The sequence below is a fragment of the Sus scrofa genome, chromosome 6 (assembly GCF_054392235.1).
Source record: "Sus scrofa isolate SSC_HxYL_T2T_F1_AM1 chromosome 6, Sscrofa_HxYL_maternal_Yorkshire_Landrace_v2.0, whole genome shotgun sequence".
NCBI lineage: Eukaryota > Metazoa > Chordata > Mammalia > Artiodactyla > Suidae > Sus > Sus scrofa.
In genome coordinates, this window is record NC_139388.1 from 27,302,144 (window position 1) to 27,326,858 (window position 24,715).

Below are 24,715 nucleotides of genomic sequence, written 5' to 3' on the forward strand. Positions count from 1 at the left end.
TGGGGCAATACAGTTACTTCCAATTTAAAATGAAGGAACTAAAGGTCAGAACATTGCCATGCATATCCATGGCCACAGTCTTCTAACATTCTTTGGGCACTTGCTGATTACCTGGCCCTCAGCAAAGCCCTTTTCATTCCTTGCCTCAGTTAATGCTCAAAAATCGCCATGTGAAAGAAAAGAACTCTCATTATATCTTTTTCAGATATGAAAAGTAAGGCAGCCAGAGCTACACAGCTGGTACATGTCAATACCAATTGCAACTGAACCAGCTTCAACTTAGGACCTGTCCTCTAATTTAAAACCCAATGGGTCTTGTGCTAGTTGGAGGTTGCTTTTAAGAGACCATACCATTCCCTTCCTGGAAGGCCCCCTGCCTCTTTTAAAGGCATCCTTTGCCTGTGACATGGATTCTAAGATCTCTTCTGGACCCTTAAGTCTGTGAGTTTCTCTAAAAGAATTGTGGTCTGAAGGAAAGCCCTGTCTCATTTTTATAGAATTTGGAAAGGTAAACAACTTGTATAATTGAAGGCATGCAGCTTGTGCTGGGAGACTGAAAACTGCCCTGCAGACCAGCGGTCCACAAATTTTATAAATCATTATAATCACCCAGTGGCTTCTTCAGACCACCCCAAGTGTTTCTGATTCAGAAAGTGGTCGGGCGGACCACCCCAAAGGCATTTCTAACATAGTCCAGGTGATCTGGATGCTGCTGGTCCAGGGAGCACCTTTCAAAAGTCAAGTCTTAGACTTCATCTCTTGGTTCTGGGATATGAGAATGTTTATTCACCCATTCTGAGTACCCACGTGCCTCTGTCAAGAAAGCTGTTATGAAATAAAGAATGGGATAGTAGGGGTGAAGGCATTCTGAAAACAGAAGAGAGCACTTCTCAAACTTTAAAGAGCCTCACACTCACCTGGACCCTTGTTATCAGTGGACTTACTAAGTTTCGCACAAGGCTTGGCTTAGGGCCCTGGAGGCTTTCTGAAACAAGGTTCCCTAGGAACTTGGAAGCAGATGGTGTACAGACCACCTCTTATAAAACCTTGTAAAACAGAGTCCCAGAGTGTGTAAGGAAATAGGTCCCAAGATAGACCCTGGGCTCTAGAGATTGGGCATCCCACAAAAGTGTATTTGCTTAGATACTCCACAACAGAGAGTAAGAGTGCATTTATTATTTGTGTGTGTGTGAAAACATCTAAGTCAAATATTCAGCTTTAGGACCTTCAGAGTGAATTTTAAATGAGAAAGAAATGATACCATTTGAGATGAAAGAAAGCTCTAGACCAGCACACTCTGGAATCTTTTCGATTGAGAGCAGGCTACAGAGTTAGGTGAGGATTGGAAATGTCCCAGAAGATAGGTACGGGCTAATCAGAGCTATTACATTGTGCACCTGACACAGGATGGCTTCCTCCAACAATGACAGCAGCATAGCCTGAGCAATTTCAATGTCTTAATCACTTTCCCTTTCTTTCAGAATCCAGGGAATTTAGTCTAATTCTTCATGCCTTCCCTTAGGAATTATGAAGTGTCAGCTGCCATAGAGACTCTGCAAATGGCTTTGTATAAGAAATGTTTGCAGCAATTCAGAGGACTGTGTAATTGAGCTAACAAGTTTCAGGAAACACATCTACATTCTGGACTGGAACTGCCAGCCTGACCATGAGAAGGCATCAAGCAGCAAGGGCTGACTTACAAATGCCAATCACTGACCACATACTGTTCTAGTGAGCAAATTCTGAATTCCAGGCTCTTAGCCCTTTGATTATAGTTGATACAAATGATGGAAATTAAGAACCCTACTGTTGGCTAAATATAAAAGGGGGATTTATGCAAATTGACTGCATTAGGTGAACTGTTTGTGAGCTAATCCTGTTCCAGGTAATATTCTCAGGGCTGATCCACAAAATGAAATGATGGATTTTGCCAATCCTGTTTAATTGGGCCCTCCTCCCGGGTAAGGACTATCTTTGGACTATAGCCGAATCTACTATAAAGTAGGCCACACGTGGTCATCTTTGATAGGTCAAGATAATTGTGTAGGAGGATGCCTCACTTTGATCTTTGAAAACTTCCCCTTTCCTGATTTCAACAGTAACTGATTTTTATGTAAGAACATTTTGAAAATGCAGAGCTTTAAAACAAATTCAAGTTGACAGAATAAGTAAAACAAATGACTGGAAAATGAACTGATAATCTTATCACCCAATGATAGCCCAATGATAACCATCATTAGTTACCATCTTGGTTTATTACCTTCTAATTATTCTAACCATGCTTTTTAAAATTTGTTTTTCAAAGTAGAAATGGTGGTTTGTATGCATTTTTTTTTTTGTCATGCATCTTCTGGCATTATGTAAAACCTAATTTTTCCATATTATTAAAATATCTTCATAAATATAAACAATCATTTCTCAAATCTAAGTTACATGCATGAGCTGTTAGTATTTAAAGATTCCTTTAAGGGATAGTCATTTAGCATTTTTTTTTTTTTGACTCCAATTCAAAAAAATACGATGAGCAATTTTTAACAGCTTATTGCGGTATGATCAACATACCATAAGAAATCACCTGGAAGAACTTTTTCTCATGATCCATCTTTGTGTTTTAGAGTGTTTCCTAAGGCTGAATATCCATAAGTAAGACAGTGAGGATAAACGGTTGCTATATGTTCAAGTTCAAGGAAGACTTTGCCAGATGCCCTCAGGTATCTGTTTATAAAGCAAAAGCAAAGCATTATGGAGTGCTCATCTGATTCCACCGCGGTCAGCATGAGTAGTAGAATTATTTAAAGTCCTGTCACTTTTAATGGAAAAATCAAGATGTCACCAAATAGTTCAAAATGGAAACTGCATTTAGGAATTTTCATTTCCACTTTCAATGCACTTTGCTTTCTCTTGTTCTCTCATCCTTGCTTACTTTTAAGGTAACATAGTAGTCACATGGGCTTCCCTAATTGAAGTTCTTGGTAATAATTAAGGTTGAGTGACAAGATGAGCAAGTTGCAGGCAACCCAAATAACAGTCTTACCTAAACAAAGAGATGTAAACTCCAACTCTGTGTTCCCAGTCACGAGTATGTTACCCTCACTAAGGATTTAATCTCTAGGCATCATTTTCCTTATCACTAAAAACTGAATTGAAATAGAAGATGATGAAACAAAGGTTACAGACACTTTACCCAGACAGACAAGTTATTGCCAGGTTGTTGTCTGAGACAAGGGGTTTCATTTTTAAGAATGTATGTTACATTTATTTAAAAGATACCTAGAATCAGTTTCTCTACAAAATCATAGTTTGCTCTCAAAAAGTGTCTGTCTGGGCATGCCAAATAATTTGATAATACTCTGTGTTTGAATGATACAAGATGATTTCTAAACGTTCTTCTACCCTCTAGTTCCAATAGCCCTTCTAAACACTTAAAATTATCAAAGAATGGCAAAAGCACTAATTATGCCTGATTTACCCTCATGACTTATTCCATTCTCCTGAGGCATGCTGTGTGTATGTTTTTTTTTTCTTTTTTTTAAATGAAGGATTTGTAACTGTTAGTCATCAGCACTTCATGTAACTTTTGATTCAAGTAACAAATAGCATTTCAGCTCTATGCCACTAAATTGCAAAGGAAAGAAGCCAATTCTAATGAATTGTAACCATAGTTTCTTTTGCGTATTACATATTAGAAGTGGGTAGCACTTTAAATTATGGTACACAAAACAGCATATAATTAATTCTGAATAAAAGATAATGTATTCTTGCTAAATACGAGTTATTTTAAAATCTCTTAATGAAGAACTAAGCATATGCTGTGCTGCACTGTGAAAATGTTTAGCATATGTCGTTAGAGCCAACGTTTTGCATTTATTATATTTATTATCAATAATAATATATTATTTTAAGTGAACACACAAAAAACATAATCACTAACATTCCAAATGTGGAAAATATATGCAAATTACAGGAAACTTTTTGGCTCCCCAGAAATTGTCACTAAATAACTTTTTGATGGCATGGTGCGATAGCAATTTGCAATAGAATGAGAGAAATGGAAAAGACTGTTACTTTTAAATCACAGAACATATGCACAAAGAATTTTAAAATTCAGATATGGAGATAAACATTTCTATTCTGAAAATTGACGTGTTCTGCGTTTTCATGGAAGAGCAAACTTAAATCTAGACCTTAAGTTCTGATTTAGTATTGGGTTTCTATCTCCCTTTCTGGACATTGCGCTTCAGCGTTTAAAAGGATATATCCTGAAGGTTCTACACTCTTACAAGGAATGCACTGCACTTTGAGCATGATCCCTCTTCCTCACTCTGCCTCTAAATTCCATGATCGTCAGTATCACCAAATAACTATAAAACCACCATCACCATTACTACCAAAATGACAGTGACTCTTGGGCCAAATCCTTCTTAGCTTTACTATCCACAACTGTATCATGATGATGCCTAATGCCCCTACGAACCATCCATGTTCCCACAGGCAAAGCACCTCTCATCTTCAAGCATTAGAGCTCTCAGCTATAAAAAGGCTATGCTAAGGTCTTTTTTATTTCCAGTAGCTCTGTCCTTTTCCCTAGCTCTTTTTTAGTGCCAACAGAAACACATAATAAAACCAGATTTTCTAGGAGTTCCTGTTGTGGCTCAGTGGTGAACGAATCTGACTAGGAACCTTAAGGTTGCAGGTTCGATCCCTGGCCTTGCTCAGTGGGTTAAGGATCTGGCGTTGCCGTGAGCTGTGGTGTAGGTCACAGACGAGGCTCACATCCAGCGTTGCTGTGGCTCTGGCTTAGGCTGGCAGCTGTAGCTCCGATTAGACCCCCTAGCTTGGGAACCTCCATATGCCGCAGGAGTGGCCCTAGAAAAAGGAAAAGCAAAACAAACAAACAAAAAAACCCCCAGATTTTCTAAATTCACTGTGCTTTCTACTCTTGCTTCATTTAAATTTGAAGAGAGGGGAAAAAAAATGTGGGAATTCCTGTCGTGGCTCAGCAGAAAACGAAACTGACTAGTAACCCTGAGGTTGCAGGTCCGATCCCTGGTCTCGCTCAGTGGGTTAAGGATCCAGCATTGCCCTGAGCTGTGGTGTAGGTCACAGACTTGACTCAGATCTGGCATTGCTGTGGCTGTGGCATAGAGCAGCAGCTACAGCTCAGATCGGACCCCTAGCCTGGGAACCTCCATATGCTCAGAGTGCGGCCCTAAAAAGACCAAAAAAAAAAAAAAAAAAAGTGGACAGTAGAAATGAGTTGCGATACCACAAAAGCTTAGAATTAAAAACAAACTAGAAAGTCTATTTTTAAATTCAAGGTTCAGTTTCTGTCCCAGAGGAATAATGACTAATTCGCAGACTGAACTAGAAGGAACCGCTATTCCATTCTTCTCCAAATACTCCAGGTTTGAAGTTACTTTCAGTGAGTTTCTTTCTCAAGTACTAATGTGCAATAATGAAAAAATGAAAAATGATAAAAATTTTAAAAGAAAATAAAATAATTCATTATACCCTCCCTACGTAACTGCTGCTGGTATTTCAGAATGATTCCCTTCCATCCTTTGGTATATGTATATGGAAAGCTGAAATCACACTGAACAGATAATTCAGTGGCCTATTTAGCACCTCTTAACATTTTAGTCAAGGCATACGTCCATATAGCTACATCTTTGTGAATACCTCCAATGACAATTACAGCTTACCTTAAAAATATACCATAATTTATTTCATTTCATTTCCTACTACTAGATATTTAAGCACTATTTTCTTTTTTTTTGGCTATGAGGAATATTTTGTGTACCTATTTTTTTTTAACATTTCAAGCTACTTCTTTAGTATTAATTTCCCCAAATATGAGATGAATATTTTAAAATTTCAGCAGAAGTAACATCAGTACTTCAAAGTAATTTTGGTGTTTTTTTAACTTAGATACGCATCCTTAGCATTTTCTGTGAGCTGTTTTGATCATACCTCAGCAAATCAGCACTGTTACCAACATCCCTGAGTGTCCCAAAGCTCTTCCCACCATCACTGTTACAATGGAAGGGAGAGATTTATTCCTACCTACCTCTTCGCCCTCTAGACTATGCTTTTCTGCAGAGAGATTCTAGATGATTAAACGTCCTAGCCTCAGTTCCCTACTTAAAGCCAGGCACATATTAGATGCTCAATACACACCCACTGAATCGGCTAATGCATCTTGAAAATTATTTATGAAGCACCATCCCTGTCTCAGAAATATAAATGCATCTCTTGCTCAAGTTGCAAAGATCTTCTCTATTTATTTCCATTTATACCCTGGCATATTCCACAAAGAATTTAGGGCAGGAGATCTCTCTCTACATCAGTTATGTCATTGAATGCTATTGCTGACATGAAATTGCAAGGGACAAAGCTATTCTTTCAGATATCATTTTAACTGTTCAGTTTGCAAGGCTGAAGAAGATCAAGTTAGGTCACCTCTTCAGAGATGTCTCCCTGGGCCTTCTTAGCTAGAATGAACCATTTCATCTCTCTTTCTATTATAGGACTCTGTCCCTATCCTTTGACAATGACCCCAGTCTGATATGGTCCTAACATAGATGCTCTGCCTCTCCCAACAGAAGTCTCACAGAAGGCAGGAACTGCCTGCTTCACTCATGTAGCTCCATCTAGTAGAACTGTGATTAATGCATAGTAGCCCCTTAGATCTGGAAGGATTCTTAAAGGTCACCAAGGTTAGCTCCATTATTTAAAAAGTGTGTGTGTGTGTGTGTGTGTGTGTGTGTGTGTGTGTGTGTGTAAACGCATGCCCCAAGAGGGAAGGTTAATTACCAGAGGTATAACCAAAAATGACAGAATCTAGATGAGAATCTTGAATTCCTGACTCCCAGAGCAGTGCTCTTCCATAGCTTCTTAGTGATCTACCCCCAAACCTGGAGCCGAGAAAGGAGACCCTCACCCACACTGAGCACAGGGAGAGAGAGTGCTTTGGACCAAAGTGATAGGAGTTCCTCTTCTAGGTGTCTCTGGCAGTGTCAAATCCCTAAGTATAATTCTCTCTTTATACAGCCATTTGCACATCAACCATAATACACACAGCAGCTGTTACTATCTTCTGATTATTAGTAGGGGCATCTGGGACACTGAGGAGCTGAGGGACATGGCCACAGCTATGTGACTAAGCCCAGACCAGGTGCCAGGTGGCCATTTGCCTGGTACACATATGCATTTTCCCAGTTCTCTTATAACTCAGTTCAAATCACAGGCTCCTTGTCCCATTCCTGCACAAACCCACTGCCATGTCTCTATAGTGAACACTGAGGTTTCTCCTCATCCTGAGAGACTTGACCATCAAGGAAAGCACAGGCATACCTTATTTCCTTGTGCTTCACTTTATTGTGCTTTGCAGATATTGTGTTCTTTCACAAATTAAAGGTTGTGACAACCCTATGCTGAGCAAGTCCACTGGTGCCATTTTCCCAAAGTATTTGCTCACTTCATGTCTGTGTGTCACATTTTGGAAATTTTCGCCATATTTCAAACATCATTATGATTGTATTTGTTATGGTGATCTTTGATCAGGGATCTTTGGATGTTACTATTATAAAAAGATTATCACTCGCCAAAGGTTCAGATGATGATTAGTACTTTTTAGTAAAAAGTGCCTCCTTTTAAGGTATGCACATGGTTAATTTAGGCATAAATGTTCTTGCACACTTAAAAGACTGCAGTGTAGTGTAGACTATAGTGTAATGCACTGGAAAACCAGAAAATGTGTATGGTTTGCTTTATTGGAGTGGTCTGGAACTGAACCTGCAGTATCTCCAAGGTATGCTTGTGTCTATATATAACACAACCCTATGTTAATGTAATTTATGTAGTGATGTAATGTACTTAACAGATTAAACTTTTAGTAATGACAAAAAATTCTCTTTTCGCAGGAGTTCATGGGAGGCCAAAGGCCAAAACCCAACTTGGATGCTGAGCCTGTTTACTATTTATTTATGAGACCCAAAGATTCTTAAGCGTCCAGTGACACACTCTCAGGCAGGCGGACACTGAGGCCTCAAAGGGAAATGCCTTGTCTGAAGATGTCAGAGACTACAGGCAGAGATGCCCAGAACTCAGTGCTCTCAGTGGCTCTGAGCCCAATACTAAGGAAAGGTGTGGTTCTGGCTCTAGCTCTGCCTCATCGGGTTATAGTCCTCTTTCTATTCCATGCCATTTTGTCTTTCTGAGTATAAGCCATGGAGCAGTGTGTTAAAGGAACATAGAGAGGGCAGGCAAAAAGCTGGGCTGACAGGACCTTCTCAATTCCATGGAAGTGTCACTACCTAAGAATCCTGACTACAGAGCTGAACTAGTTACTATGGTTGGCCCCCTCCTTCAATGAAGCAACCCTAGAGATGGATGTATATGTGTATGTATCTATCTACATCTATATATGGATAGTAAATACGTAGGTACTGGGTGTAGGTTTCTCTTTATGCTTGGACTTAGTGTTATACTGTTAAAGGCACTGTCCTCTTTGTAAGGTTCTTGGAAAGAAATCCTACGGGCATCAGTGCCAAGAAATGTTTTGTCTCACCTGCACATTAATGCATTTTTTATTTGTGGGGGTTGTCTAACTCTTGGTGTTTCTCCAGCTGCTTTGGTTACTAGGAAACAATGCTGTAAGCCATAGATGAGGGTGTGCTTTTCAGTGACGTCTTTGCTCCCCCTTACAACCTTACTCTTCTCCCCCCGCCATCCAAATTTCTTTAAAGCTTTATTCTGTTGAAATCTTAGTGTGGTGCTGGTATTTATGAAGGCCATTTCAACTTCTCTTAAGAACAAGAATGGCCATAAATAAATGGACAAGTAAATAAACCATACGGCCTGAGCTCTTCACCTGGCCAACCTCTGGGAATCCAATCACCTTTCTCCTGGCAGCCTTCCCAGAGCTTCAGTTAAACCCTAACAAACACACAGTAATTCCTGATTAAGGCAGAGGTGGTCTCATGGTCATCTAAGGAGCATATATTCAAAGCACAGGCTTCGAGCTAATTAATTTTGCTTTCAGTTAGTCAACATTCAAGAGGGCTTTTTATGGTTCTAAAATGTGTGCATTGCAGCATGTATCAGAGCATACTGAAATTAGCAATTTAATTATGTCCTCCTTCTCCAGACTATTAATATTAGCACTTTGAGGGAGGGAAGAGACTACGATGGTTTGACCTCTGTGTGCCTAGTACGTAGCACTATTACCTAGTAGATACTTTATGTATAACTGGATACTTGCTAAAATAGCTTCTGTGTGCATATGTGCATTGAATAGATAGCTATGTCTGTGTCTATATCTCTATCTTGCCTTCCACTGCACAAGCTCTCTCAGGCAAATCTCACCAGAACCTGTGAAGCAGTGTATTATTATCTCTCGTGCACTAAGTCACAGATACACTCACATGGCTCTTACACAGCACAGCCAGGCTTTGAGTCCAGGCTGGCCTTCCTCCTAGCTCTGCCCAGTCTGCTGCATTGCTTCTCGGGGTGACACCATAGTGAGCTTCAAGACAGAATCACAGCTAATTGGTAAATACAAAGATGTCTCCAAATGTGGAGAACAGATGCAATCTAGAGAGCTGGGTGTGGCCGACCATATTCTCACGCTGTTAAGAGAAATGCTTTACACTCCTTCAGACTCATACTTTTTGATAACTATGCTACATCCCCTAAGATAAAGCTTTTAGAAAAAAATATAGTTACTACGTGTGATGGTCAGTTTTATGTCTCAACTTGGCTAGGTTGTAGTCTCCAGTTATATAGTCAAATACTAATTGAGGTGTTGCTATAAAGGTATTTTGTTGATGTAATTAAAGTCTATAATCAATTTTCTTTTTTTTTGTTTTTGTCTATTTGCCTTTTCTAGGGCCTCTCCCACGGCATGTGGAGGTTCCCAGGCTAGGGGTCTAATCAGAGTTGTAGCCACCAGCCTATGCCAGAGCCACAGCAACGCGGGATCGAACCCGCAACCTCATGGTTCCTAGTCAGATTCGTTAACCACTGAGCCACGATGGCAACTCCTATAATCAATTTTCTTTAAGTGAGGAAGATTATCCTTAGATAATCTGAGTGGGATTGATTCAGCCGGTTGAAAGGCCTTAAGAGGAGAATAGTGGCTTCTATAATGAAGAGGAGATTCCACCTGAGGACTGCAGTGTCGGCTCACATCCTGCGGCTCCTGTCTGCCCCTCCTGCCCACCTGCCCTGTGGATTTCAGACCTGCTTCGTCAACCCTCACAATAGCTTAAGCCCATTCCGTTCAATACATTTCTTAATATATATATATATGTATATCCTACTGGTTCTGGTCTCAGAATCCTGGCTGTGTACATCAATATTTACAAATGGGTAACTACAGAAAACTTCAGGCTCAAAGAAGTGGAAAAGGATACGCAATCTCCTGAGAGCAGCCAGGGACACATTTTCACTCCCGTGAATGACAGCTGTCTCCTTACCTGTATCCAAAGGTCAAATTTCAACTGGTTCGATAATGAGAAAGCTCTGCTTATGGTGTGCAAATGATTTTGGCAAGTTCTTGGAAAAAGTAATTCACAGCAGTCTGCTATTGTGTCTAGATGAAAGCACTGTTGCAGAAGACCACGTGGTTCGTATCTCTGTCAAGCCTCTTCTCGTGAAGACCTTTATCTGGTTGTTCTATACAAAAAGCACTTCAGTTATTGAGAAAAAAGTGTTTAGGTTTTCGAATTATGAATTTGTGCTGAAGAAATGATAATAGGCAAGACAATGTGTTTGTTGTAAAAATAAATAAATAAATAAATAAGGGTTTTGGGCTTTATAGGAACCTCGGTTCTTAGCTGGGTGACCTGGGACAAACTTGCTGCTGTTAGCCTCCATTTCCTAACTGCAAAACAAAGATATGATCTATCTTATAAGTTTCTATGAATCCTGGTTGTTATGGCCCTTCCACACTGAATCTTTCAGACCGATCTTCATTCTCTTAGGCAGAGATTCTCAACATCAGCACTACTGGGCCAGATACTTATTTGTAGTGGGGAGAGGGGCTGCCCTGTGCATTGTAGGATGTTTAACTGGATCCCTGACCTCTGCCCACTAGGTGCAGTACCACACCTCTACCCAGTGGTAACAACCAAAAATTTGGTGACAAGCAAATTGCCCAAGATCTTCCGATGAAAACAAAAAAATCATTCCTAGTTGATAACCACTGCTTTAGGAGTGCAGTTATTATTATTACTATTATTATTATTATTGCATTTTTATTTTTCTACACATTTTAAGTATAGAATAAAGAACCACAGGTCTATGAATTTTCATTAAGGAAAACTCCAGTTTCTCTGGAAGTTTAGAGGCAGAGAGACTGTTCTTTCCTTCTTTTACAATCTTAAAGCATAAACAATATGTTCTGAGACTTCCAATGGCCACTGTGTCACTCTTTTTGTCAGATGGGGAAAACCTTCAGCAGCAATGGAGTATGAGACCATCCCTCAAAGAGATGCAGAGATAAGTAGATGGAGATGTCTATATAGGATGAAGATGTGAAAAAGATAAGAGTTCACAAGATTATGTCCTATATCCAGTCTTGCCAGAAGCCAGACCACTCCTGAACTTCCCAATTATAAGGACCCAAACTTCTTTTTCTCTTAAACTCTTTTGAGCTAACTTTCTATAACCTGTAACCACTACAACCTGTTTTGTGCTAAACACTAAAGAAGCACTAATTCTTAAAGCCGAAGAAGGTCAGAAGGACTCTGATCAAAGGAAGGAAGCTAGGAGAGTTAGGAAAATAAAGATTAAGAATAATTTAGGAGAATAAAGATAAATCTTAAATCTCAGGAGAAAAATACCAAGGGATGAAACTGAGGTGATGGAAGAATTAGAAAAATGGACATACCGTGAAGGAAGTCAGAAACAGAAGCTGTAGTCACTGTCAATGGACTAGATGTGAGAGCTCAAACTGTTGCCCCCAGGGTTTAGGTTTGTCAATTTCAATTGCCTCTGCTTCGATAACTTGGTGGACAGTATGGTACCACTGAAATATGGAATACAGGAAAAGGGTCATATTTAAAGTGCTGAGTTAAGTCTGGAAAGCCGCCTGAGGAGTAGCCACTGTTAGGATGGCAGATGATGCTCCGAAATCTATGAATCATCCCAGAGAGAATGAGTATAACAGGACAAGAAAAGATGCTCAGAATACAATACCAAGGAAGGGAGCATGAAGAGTCTCCAGTACATAAGGGAAAAGGCTGAGTGGCCAACCAAGAAAAAAGAGAAGAAGTTTGGTTTTTTAACTTTATGTATTTATTTTATTTCTAAGAAAGAGAAGTACCTCAAGAAAACCTAAGAGACAGAGAATTTAAGGTAGCTTAAATTAAGGGATTTAAGGTAGCTTAAATTAAGGGAATTAAGGGAGCAACCAGGGTGTCTCTCCCATCAGAATGTCATTTATTGGTCTGATATCTAAGATAAGCAGATGATGGCTATGTTTAATAACCTCTAAGTGAACAATTCCTTGTTCTTCCATGAATACATAACACCTTTCATCAAAGCAGAAGTTCAGAATTTATGTAAGTATCTCTTCCTGAGCTGGAGATTTACTTTCTTTTTTTATATTGTCAGAAGTAAAAATCTACTTTCTCCTTCAAAGCAGCCCCTCAAGTATGTGCGGGCTATATTCTTCCAGGCATCACCTCAAAGCCTCTTTCCATTCTGCAGAGGAGCTATGTTCTAATAATTTTATCCATGTCAACCATTTACTTACGCAAACTTGTTCCACACCTTCACCCACCTCTCAGGAGGCCCACGGAGGCATGGCGCCCTCCCCGCACACCTTGGCTAAGATCGCTGATCCCCGGCAATGAACCCCCGTGAGGATGAACACGGGTATGGACACACATGCTGTGACAGAGACAACCGGCGTCTGCTCCTGGCAGAGCCGGACCCACCTCTGCTGTAGGTGGAGTTCCTTTTCCTTTCTGGCATTGCCCTTCAACATCAGGAGACACAACGCTCAAAAACAAACAGACAGACATGTTGAGATTCCCTGTCATCGTTTATGAAAAATGTCAGCCATGATACTGGTATCTTGTCCTTCATTTCTCCTTTCCTCTCTTCTTTTTCCTTTTTTTTTTTTTCCTTCTATTTTTGATTTTCCTTCTTCCCTCTCTACTAAACCCTTCATAGGTCCCCAATGATGGTACATCACCATCATCTTCCTCATTCTCGCCAGCGGTACGCCTCAGCTGGGGTGGGCAGGAGTGTGGCTGTCATTCCCAAACGTCAGTCACTTCCTAACACGTCACATGGCCACGTTTCACCGATCCCACCCATCAATACTGAACAAATATTTTGTTCATTTGTTTATATTTTGTTGTCATTTCCCTTAAACTAAAAGATAAAGTCCACGAAAAGCAGAAACTATGTCTGTCTTGTGCACCCTTATATCTCCAACCTGACTGATTATCAGTATCCTCATGTATACTTGCTAAATGTATGGACTGATGGACAACACATTTTTAATCTAATGTATTTTTCTTTGTAAACACAGGTGGCCCACACTGCAAAGTCTGAAGCTTGTCTCACACTTACTTGTGGAAGCTGTGATTACCTCTAGTTGGAGGTAAGCATGACTCTGTCTCGGGCATCCCCTTTCCATGGATCCCTCTGTTAGGCCCAGTTTTGGGGTGGAGACTCAGGAAAGCTGCAATGGAGCTAAGGAGAGTTAAAGAAGGTGCCAAGACTGACATGTGGCCATGAGCCCATCTCCTGGGCCTCCCTTGCCTCCTCCTGCCCAGGTCATGCACAAGCACATTCACACATACGAACTCACATGGCCCAAATATCATGCCACATCTCCCTGGTGTTCATACCTCATCCATCCCATCGAAATCCCCTCTCTCACAGGAATCTCATTTCTTGGATTAACTTTGCATTGGAAGCACCTGGGCTCACTGAGTTATCACCTCTTCTTGGTTAGCTTCAGACCTTTCTACTCACAGCCTGCGAGGGGCTCATTTAGGATGTAAATACATGTTCTAAAGGATTGTGTGCCAAATGTGAATAAATACAACCATAAGTGAGACAATGTAAAAGAAAGTGTTAGAAAGTCACCAATACCAGGGGTTAACAGAATTATTATGCTGGTATTGTTTCATCATCATTGTCATCATCGTTGTCATTATAGTATCACAGAGCGAGCCTTGGAAAAGGAGATAAAATTTGGGAACTCTTAATTCAAGTTCTGTATCTTACTAGTTATATAATAATAAGCATGTTACATAATCAGAGCCTTAGGTTTCTTTGTCTCAAAAATAGGAGTGAAAGTACAGGATTGTTTTGAGAATAAAATTAAATAATGTAACAACATGTCTTACAGAGTATCTCCTTTGAAAAATTAAGAATTGCTCTACCTACACAGTATCCACTAGCTACAAGTGGCTACTGTGCTCTTCAAAAGATGTGTTTGTATGTGTATAATACACTCTAGATTTCAAAGACTGTGCATGAAAAACGAATGAGAAATACCACATCATTCATTTTATATTAACTGCACAGCATAATATTTTGGATGTTCTGGCTTAAATAAAATGCATTATTAAAACTGTCGAATATTTTCCTTTTTAAATTGGATTACTAGAAAATTAAATTAGATATATGGCTCACGTTTGTGGCTTGTGTTACAGGTCTAATGGACAGCACTGGCTCAGAGAACTACGGTCCTGAAATTTCAATTATAAACCTACAAAAGCTTGAAAACAAAGGATTTGGTGGAGAAAATGAGTTCCTAACACCCTCAGAGGTATGCAAATATGATTTATCCTGGGAAAGAGAGCAATATATATGGCAATTTCTTTAAAAGTAAAACAAGAAGCCTTCTTAAGCAATGGAAAACTAGTCTCATCAAATCCAGGTAAGAGTTTGGTGCAGAAGAGAGAAATGAAAATAGTTTAGTGAACTTTAGCAGAGGAAACAGAAAGGAACAAATGAGTATGAGGGCCTCGACCTTGGATAAGATTCTGCAGTGTTGCTCACTAGCCACATAACCCAGGGTGAGAGCGTGTAAACTCCCTGCACCTCCACGTCCTCTCTCAGAACAGAAATGACAGTACACTTCTCCCTCAGGGTTATTAGCTAACATTTATTAAGTACTTATGTGGATCTTTGTAGATGCTATTGTCATCCCAACAGTGCAGATTAAGGAGACAGACACACAAAAAGGCTAAGTGATATGCCTGTGGCCACACAGCTGAGAGGTGGTGGCAGTGAAATCTCACCCGTCTTAGTCTGAACCCCCTTCTCATGGGAGCATTTAATCACTGCTCTATACTAAGATCAGACGTTCACTGATGATGATAGTGAACTTAGAGCACGTTATCAAGATCCTCGAGGAAGGGAACATGTTTTTACTGTTGTTGTAAGAGCAGGACAGAGCACTGAAAGGATATCGAATTTAAAATTACACGGTGCTCCATTAGGTCAAAAGAGAGACCCCAAAAGATGAGAAGGAAACCATGAAGACTTTGGAAACTTGGCTGTATGAGCAATGTCCTTGAGTCTGAAAAAAATGAGAGTTCAGGGAAAATATCATCAAAAGTTATCCTACGAAAGATGAAGCCAAAAGAATTCTGGCCTCACAGATAAAAAGATTTAAAATCTGCTTCTACCTGCTCAATATAATGAGTGACAGAGGTCTCCCCAGTTCTTCCCAAACTGCTCTGCATCCTTAGGCTCACCTCTATAGACCCAGCTCTGTAGACTTGACCCAGATCAAGTCACAGTATCTTTATTTAAGGTCAACCATAAAATTTCATAGAACTATTTACATAAAGAGTTGTTGATTTGTTATGTCTTGTTTTTGTGAGGCCCATCAGGGCACTGCGTAGGAGGCAGAGAGGGAGCCAAATGCAGTGCAAGGTGAGGGCCTACTCCTAGTGGGGGTAAGCCGCTTCCAGGAATGGCCCCTAGGAGTTTCCCAAGGGTGTAACTGGGTCCAGCCGCTGGATGACCTCGATTCTAAACACCCGCCCCACACAATGTCATGTCACCGCATAACAGCTAGGTCTCGGTAACTAGCCAAGCTGGTTCCTCAGCAAGAGCCACGATTATTCTCGACAAACTTTTTCTTGTTCAATTTGACATGAAAATTAAAGTTGTATTAGCACAATTTCTCACATTCAAGAGCATGTGAATGGCATTCTCAGTGCTCTCCTATGGCACGCCCAGCTGAGCCCAGGTAAAGAGACACAACAAGACAGATAAAATTACTGATTCCAAAACAGCTCTGTTTTGCATCCACATCACCTTCTTGTGGGAAGGCATGTTCAGTGGGCCCCGCTGATATAATCAATGTAACTTTTTCTTGGAGGAAGAAAATCATTTTCAAAAAAAAAAAAAAAGTTAATCGAATCATTTCCCATGCAAATGTAAAAATAGGGAAAACAATACCAGAGATAGTATCAATATTTTCAACATTAAGCAAAGACAGGCAATCTTTGAAGAGTGATGCTATTTCCATGAATTTAATCAATTCACATTCTTACCCACAAAGCTTTTCTTACTTGCTTTGTTTTCATGAGTAATTTCAATGAGTCAGGGGGCAGGTTTTGGAGGCTCTTTGCCAGAGCTGAAAACTAAGTTTTGCGTTTCCCAAAAGCCCACCATTAATTTGGTTTTCATTGTCCAAAGGAAAATCTGAAGCCCAGGAGCTGGGCTTCTCTGGGTCAAGCAGCGTGACTGGAACTTCTTTTTGAACTTTTTAAACAGATCAGCTGTTCTTCCAGATCCCTCCTGTGGGAAGGCAATTTTCCATTTGAACCTTCTTAATCTACAAAAGAGGAAGCAAATCCAGACAAAGGAAGGGAGTTCCCTCGTGTCCACAGTGAGTGATTAACAAATTAGGGATGAAGAAGAGGATGGATCAAGGGGAATGTAGATGAAAGTGCTCCCAAACTATGAGAGCAAATAAAGAAACACAAAACACAGAGGCCCTGTGGACTCTGAACCAGACGTTGCCCGGCTGGTGTGTGTTTGCAATTGCATTTGTTTTTCAGTGCTTGCTTGGAGTGACAAATCTGATGCCTCTTCATGTCCTCTTCACATCCAGGGTAGATGATTCTTTTATCTCTCGGAAGCCTGGGTCCTGATTCACACGCATCAGAGCAGCTGCAGTGTGACTCTCTTCTCCACCTTTGCTACACACTGTGCAGGCCACAGTGCTGCATGACCGAAAGCGGAGAGTGCCCACCGATGGGCAAAGACTGGGTTTACATTTCTTCCAACACTTCCTAAAAATGCACTGTAAACCCTGGGTGCCAAATAAGTGTTCCCAGGTGACACTCTCGGTGCCCGTCCCTTCAACCATGCCAGGGATGGACAGGGACCAGAATATCAAGAGAGAACATGGATCGTGGAAACACAACTTCTTTTCTGCCTCAACATCTTTTTAAAAATACTTAAGTTGTATGAACACATGACAGAAAACACAGTGTTTGGTGTCATCTTTAAGTCATCTTGGGTGGGGAAAATGTCAAGAATCTAGCACTTTGGATGCATTAGAAGAGTGATGGGAAGAGCTTCCCTGTTCTTTCAGGTCCTGAGTTCAAATCCTTTGCAACTGTCTGATCAACGTGACCTTGTGGCTTCTACTGTTGGGGTGTATTGGGAAGATGAAACGAGATGATCTCTGGAAGTCTCGGGAAGTCCTTTGCAAAATACCCATTCCTTTTCCTCAAGGACAATCAGTAGCAACCTATCCCTGGAAGCCTCTTAAGCCTGTCCCTACAGCAGAGCCGTGAGGAACAAGACTCTCTTTGTTCAAATCCCTGATTGTCCACCAACCAGCTGCCTAACACGGGGGAAAGTTGTTGAACTACTCTGAGTCTTGCTTTCTATGTTTTATAAATGGGGATAATTACAGCTTCCACCTCATTAAGGTTGTAGTGAGGATGGATTGAGATAATTTATGGAAAGTGCTGAGCACTCTGTGTGCATATAGTAAATGCTCAGTACACATCAGCCATTATAATAATGCTGCCCCTAGTGCCAGCTGCAGCATCGCTGCCCTAAAATCCTCCCTGCCTGTTTCCCTGTTTAGAGTCTCTGCCCCTTTCTTTCAGTTATTCTCATTGCTGGTCTAGAAATCATTTAATAAAGCATTGGACACATCACCCCCCTCTGCTCTAAACTCTAGCGTTTGTGTCTGCATGGATCCTTCTTAAGAATGCTGAGATGTGATGGTCCGAAGGCACCATGCCAAGTGATTTGTGGAAGAGGATTTGAGAGCCAGACCATTTTAGGGCTGGAAAGGGCCCAAAAGGCCACTTTACAGATGAGGAAACTGAGGTTAATTGGCTTGCCCAAGGCCACACAGCTATTTATCAGAACTCCAGGGTTTTACTAGGCTGGTCTGCCTAGAAGGAGGGAACCACGGGGCAAGCCTATTAGGGAAAATTGGTCAGCAGTTGGCTGCAAACTTGCTGACAGGTAATCTTTCTCCATTCATGAGAAATGAGACGGAAGTCAGGCACCCAATAGAAAAGAACGCAAGGCGGGCCTCTCTGTAAGTGAAAACTGGGTCCCTCTCTGGCTTCAGGGCAGGGCACAGCAGGAATGGGGCTGATGGGCAGAGGGCAGCTGAAATTCTTCCGCAGGATCCATCCCTCACTTTAAAGATGCGTCCTCTCAGGCCACATTAGTCTCCTGACTAATGCTCCCAAACGCACTGTGGAGATTTGCTGAAGCTGAAGCTTCTCTGCAAGGTTTGCAGGAGGAATGGCGATGAATAAAACACCAGTACATTACTCCAAAGGCGAGCAGGCCCAGTTCTAACTGCCAAATTACAATTCTTACTCTAAGATATTAATACTAACAGTGACACTACATTTGTAGAGTGCTTTTTAGGTTCCCAATAATAATAATAATGAAAACTACATCTTATACTAAAGCAGTGTCTATGTATGAAGTACATACCAGAGTGAGGCACTTCAAGAGCAAGCTCCCTTCGCAACTGGGATATTTTAGGGAAAAGTCTTGTGAATTTTAATTGTTTGCATAAAGGACCCTTGATTTTCAATTTGGACTTGGAACTTAAATACAGTTTTGCTGCTTTGTCAGTGAAATATTTTGTAAAACCTTTAACTATGTTGTTAAATATTTAAAACCTTTAAATATGCATGTTTTAATAAGTTAGACAATGGAAAAATGGTAACTACTGATACAGTTGCCCCACCTCTATTTAATGAGTCATCCTTGGTTTGTGGTCTAGATTTGTTTCCATGGTGGCCATCAAGGCGTACCACAGAGAAGATGAAATGAATGACTCCAAGAGTTCTGTGAGGTTTTCTGATGATGATTGGGTCCAGGTCTGGGCAAGGGACATTATCAGCCACAAAATCAAAACCACGCCATGGTTTGACTACCTGGCCCATTAGATAGGCTAACAAGTTGCAGAATCTTTGAAATCCTGAGCTTGCCCTGAAGGCTCTGCTCTCTGCAAGGGTGATGCTGACTCCTTCCACCCATGGACCCAGCTGTCCTGGGATGATACGGAATGAACTGCAGGGGAAAGCTTTTCTCTGTCTGCTCTTGCTGCCCCAACTCACCTTGTTTCAACACCGACCACTTCCACCTGATCATTCAATTACTGGGCCAACAAAGAAGCCAGGATGTCAGCAGGGTGTGGAAGCCGTTCTCTCCAGAAGCTGGGATGTGGGAGGGTCATTTGCCCATTCTCATCGGGGCCTCCTTTGTGTTCCCATCAGTGCCTGGAGAGTTCCTATGTATTCCATTCTGACTTCTCCAAGATGCTGGGCTCGGAATGCAGAATACTTCTTTCTGTCTAGCTGCCCTTGGATTAAGGATACAGTTTGGACTTTTGAACCTGAATATGGCTTCTTCTGGATAATATTTTTGGGAGTTTTGCTTTGGCTCCACAGCCACAGGCCACTTTCCCACACAACGTGCCCTGTTCCTTCCAAGAGACCATTTGCCATCCACATGCCTAGCGGCTATGGCTATGCTGTCTGCCACAGCTGCCTGTGGAAATCCCATCACATCTACTGAGTTATATCGCTAGATTCCTGCCCAGGTCCTGACATGCTGCCCAGTTCTTGCTCAACCCAAACCGGACTATCCAATAATGTTTAATAAAGGCTTCCTCTGCTCTATCCTTACACCTTCACATCTATCTATCAATATTCTATTTAGCATTTGAGAGGAACTCAAAAGCCAGATACCTTATGCAGTATTGCAGTGGATAAGCTTTCCCACGACAGTCTTGCAAGAATATGCTGGGAAATGAAGCCTTTGGGGTTTCTTAGTTCAAAGCAACAGAAACAGACTCTGTGGCACACAGGATTGCAGGAAGACCAGAAAAGCAGACTCAGAAAATGGCCAGGAACTTGAGGAACCTGGGCAGTTAGAACCCCAGATGAGATCCTGCCATGGAACCAGGTGGGAGAGGACACTACAGTGGCCCACTGAACTGGAAGCTACAGTTTTCTGTATGACCCTGCTTACCCCTGGAAACTGGGTGATGCTGCAGCCACTACCACCATGACCAAGGTAAGTTCTTCATGGCTAGTGACTCTGTGGGTGTGGGTGTGGGTGTGGACGCGTGCACCTGTGTATGTATAAGATACTGAACCCAGATTTAAAACACACTGGGGAGCTGTGCTGAGTCAGTGTTTTAGCTTCCAAAAGAGCTAGGGAAGCAACTCTCTAGCCGTTCAGGCCTGTGGAGTAGAAGGAGGGCTTTCTTTCTGTAAAGAATCTTATTGTGGGTTACCGTCCAAACACAGGACAGGGGTTTGGGTGCTATGCAGCCAAACACACAAGAAGCAAACAAAATGGCCATCGTGCATTACAAGGAATGAGTGATATCAAGAATATTGTATTCAAGGGTGTGGGATCATGCAAAAGAAGTGTCTTATGTGGTTTCACAAGATTCTGTCCCTGCTTCTATTCTGGGTATTTTTGTGGCTGGTGTTTTGTTTTGAACAAGCAAGGTAGGTATGTGAATAAATCAACCTGTTGCATAAGGCTAGGCGGGATGGTAGATAATCTGGCCTACAGACTAAATGCTTAAATGAGCCCAGTCCAATGATATAAAATACAAGTGATAATAGTAACAGCAACCTCATTCTATTCCTTCTTTAACCACTTTTATATAATATCACTTAGTGTCAGAACCACCTGTAAGGTAGATATTATTAACCCAGTGTTACAGATGAGGACACTGAGGAACAGATAAAGTTCACACAGCTGGGAAGTGGCCGGGCCAAGCTTTGAAGCAGAGCAGCCTGGCTCCCTAACACCACTGAAGGTACCCTACTATGTCTTATGTGCACAGGGACAGGTGGGGAAATGTGACTTAACAGCAGCATATAAGGAAAAACAAAATAAACAAACTGTGGAGCCTAAGTCCTCTGGGTGAAGTGGCTGGCAATAAAAGCTAATGTAATGTGGCCTCCGGCTGCAGTAAAAGAAGTATGTAGAAGGGAGTTGATAGTCTGGAGTCTAACTGCCTGTGGATTTCTGTCTTCAGTCCTTCCCTCCAAGGGGGGCTGGAGCAAAAACGAATGGGGTGTTCACTCTGGAGTTGTTAGGACCAGAGTGTAGGCATCCTGGAAGACGACTGAGACACAGAATACCTGAGTGGGGAGGGAGAATTACATCTATGCTGCATGGCATCCAAGGCTTGTACCAAAGAATAAGACCTCTGGGGACGGAGTTTGACTCAATCTTAGAAAGCATTTCTAATAGTGAAAGTTCCTAATGCCTCGATGGTTTGCGTCCAGGGGGAATGAGTTCCATATGACTAGTGATGTTCCAGCCATCATCACACATGGTAGCCGGGAACGCAGCACCTGGTGACATAATGTGTCAGTCTAGATGGCCTCTCGGGTCTCTTCCTACCCTGCAGGAGTGCAAGGCTGTCCTTCCCCAAACCATGCTTCTGCACTGAACTGCGTGGGGCCTGTCTTTCCTGTGGCCCCTTTTGTTTATTCTTCCTTTGCAGCACTAACTATACACAGCCTTGAGATTTTACAGACAGACCTAGTATGTTCTGCACCACTGATATCATCCGCTCTCTGAGGGAAGGTCCTGTGATCTGACCATTTCAGTGTGCCCAGCCCAGGCCTCTCATGAAAGTAGGGGACAAAGAAATGGGTTCAAGATAGAGTTCAAATCAAATCTTGCCAGAGGGCCCTAAGAAGGGATGGGCTTGGCAAGGCGAGCACACCATTCTTACGCTGCTATCTGTGGAGCCTGGAGTGGAAATATTACTACTGGCAGGTGTCTGTAAAGTAGGATAGAGCTGAAGGGTGAGGTCCAATGTAGATCTTGCAAAATATGATCAAACGGCCCTGCATTGGCTGACTGTGACTTCCAAATAATAGAGGTTCATGCAAAGCCCATATTTAGGGGTTATAATTTAATTGCCTAAGGACATCACAGGGTGAATCTTCTATATCTCTATATAAACATATGTATATATGTATCCATACATGAGCTAATGAAATGTTTAAATAAGAATCAGACCACAGGTATATTGACTCTAAAAAAAAAAAAAAAATAGGAAGGCTTTGGCTTTTAGATAGTGGTAAGAGACTGGGTTAGGAGCCACTGCCAGTTCTTGTTCCATCTGCTCCTAAACTTCCACGTGAGCTTAGGCGAGTCATGGTTCCTCTCTGGGTCCTTGGACCCTCCTCTCTAAACGAAGGTTGACTGGAAGAGCTGATAGTTCAGTTAATGACCTCAGACATCTGATGCCTGAGCGTTCCACCGGGTAAAGAGGGACATCTAGTCCTCATCACAGGAACCAGGAAGTCCAAGCCCTGTACAGTGGTTACACTGTGACAGGGACTCTGATCTGAGGTGTCACATGTTAATGGGGACAATGACAAAATGGAGTGGAAGCAGATGGGTGAGAGGAGGACGGTGAGGGGTCTGTAAACCATATCTCATCAGACTGGCTAAAGCTTTGAATGGTAGTGCATCCTGACACCAGGGTTAAGTTTGGCATCAGATGCCTAAGTTTGAATCCCCGCTTTGCCATTTACCAGCTGTGGAACACTGGGAATATCTGGGTTTTTTTCCTCTGTAAAATTCTATCAAAAATCTTATCAGGAGTTCCCGTCGTGGCGCAGTGGTTAACGAATCCGACTAGGAACCATGAGGTCGCGGGTTCGGTCCCTGCCCTTGCTCAGTGGGTTAATGATCCGGCATTGCCGTGAGCTGTGGTGTAGGTTGCAGACGCGGCTCGGATCCCGAGTTGCTGTGGCTCTGGCGTAGGCCGGTGGCTACAGCTCCGATTAGACCCCTAGCCTGGGAACCTCCATATGCCGCGGAAGCGGCCCAAGAGATAGCAACAACAACAACAACAACAACAAAAAACACAAAAGACAAAAAAAAAAAAAAATCTTATCAGCTCATAGGGTCACTGTGGATAAGTCTCGTATATAGAATATTCTTAGCATAGTCGCTGAAACTAGCTAAGTGCTCAATAACTGCTGGCTTTTAACTGTTAGAGGATGCCACTTTCAAATATTTGTGGGACTGCCAGAAGAAGGGGAGCAGGGGCAGTGTGTAACTACTAGGAGAAAGTAACAGCAGAGGGGTATTTTAGCTCCTCATAGGATGGGACATTTTAATGAACGGAATTAATGAATCACTTCTAGTGTCATGGGTTCTCTAAACGGTGGTTAGAAGGCTGTCATCAAGACATTTACGAAGCTGGAGGATTCGTGGCAAGCAGAAAACCCTCTGAGAGGAGAGTTAGACCATAAGATCTTGGAGCCTCCTTTCACGAGTAAGATTTGGGATCTTACAGGGGCACAGGCTCAAGCGGTCCGCTCAGCTCTCTGTCCCGCTGCTGTTCTTCTGCAGGAAGCTGAGGAAGCCCAGGATTGCAACATGCATCCCACATAGCAAACAACTGCTGGGCATGAGGAGTCGCAACTGGCCTGGACACCCAGCTCCTCTCCCTCCAGCTTGGTGAGATTAGACAAGTGTCTTGAATCCTCCTGGGGGTCATTTTCTCCACTCGCAAAATGGAGATGACAGTACCCCACTTACAGACTGCATAGAATGTAAGAGGGAGCATGCACGGCGCCCAGCACATGGCAGAGCATCTCTCAAAGCTGGCTCTGCCCCCTGCCCTTTTCCAGGCCAACACAGGCAGAGCCTTCCTTTCACTGCATGCTGCTCTCAGGAGGAAACGCGGTAGGGCCTGGGGTAGGAACAGATGACACCAGAAGGCTGCAGATGGGACACAGCAGGACAACCTGGAAGGTCCAGGAGCCTTAGAAAGCCCAGCCTCACTGTGGCACTGGGTATGAAAACAGTCGGAAAACCATTAAGTGCTGTGTGGGGGTGAGAGAGTTTCTGTTGTTTTTAACAGGATGTCACATCACTGGGGTTTTTGCCTGGGCCCAAGGAAGACCACAGACAGAGTAAGAGCTTCTGCAAGCTGCAGCCTTTCGACGTGACGGACTCACTGTTCAACCTCCGAAAAACCCCAAACCACATTTACCTGAAAAAACAAACAGGAATATTCTGGAAATGGTGACAATTTATCAAGAGACTAATGATCATTTAAGCTAGCCGGGAATAGTAATGAGCCCCTTTTAAGCGGAAGCAAACCTTGTGATGAATATCTCAACATCACATGCTTAGCAAACTTTCCCAGTATGATATTACTTCAGGGCAACTTACC

The 24,715-nt window shown here is 42.1% G+C and overlaps 1 protein-coding gene across 14 annotated transcripts in view; it reads right to left on the reverse strand.

Annotated features, from left to right (window-relative positions):
• The window catches only part of CDH11 (cadherin 11), a 152,405-nt gene that overhangs the window by 119,506 nt on the left and 8,184 nt on the right, over positions 1-24,715 (reverse strand). For 2 of the 14 annotated variants that reach the window (XM_084958345.1, XM_084958349.1), the window contains exon 2: positions 10,479-10,677. The exons of 9 other annotated variants lie outside the window; for them this stretch is intronic. The gene's annotated coding sequence lies outside the window, so the exon portion shown is untranslated. Of the gene's footprint in view, positions 1-2,562; positions 2,716-10,478; positions 10,678-11,893; positions 12,032-24,715 lie in introns of all 14 variants that reach the window. 3 more of the 14 variants (XM_084958348.1, XM_084958346.1, XM_084958347.1) reach the window with 3 other exon arrangements.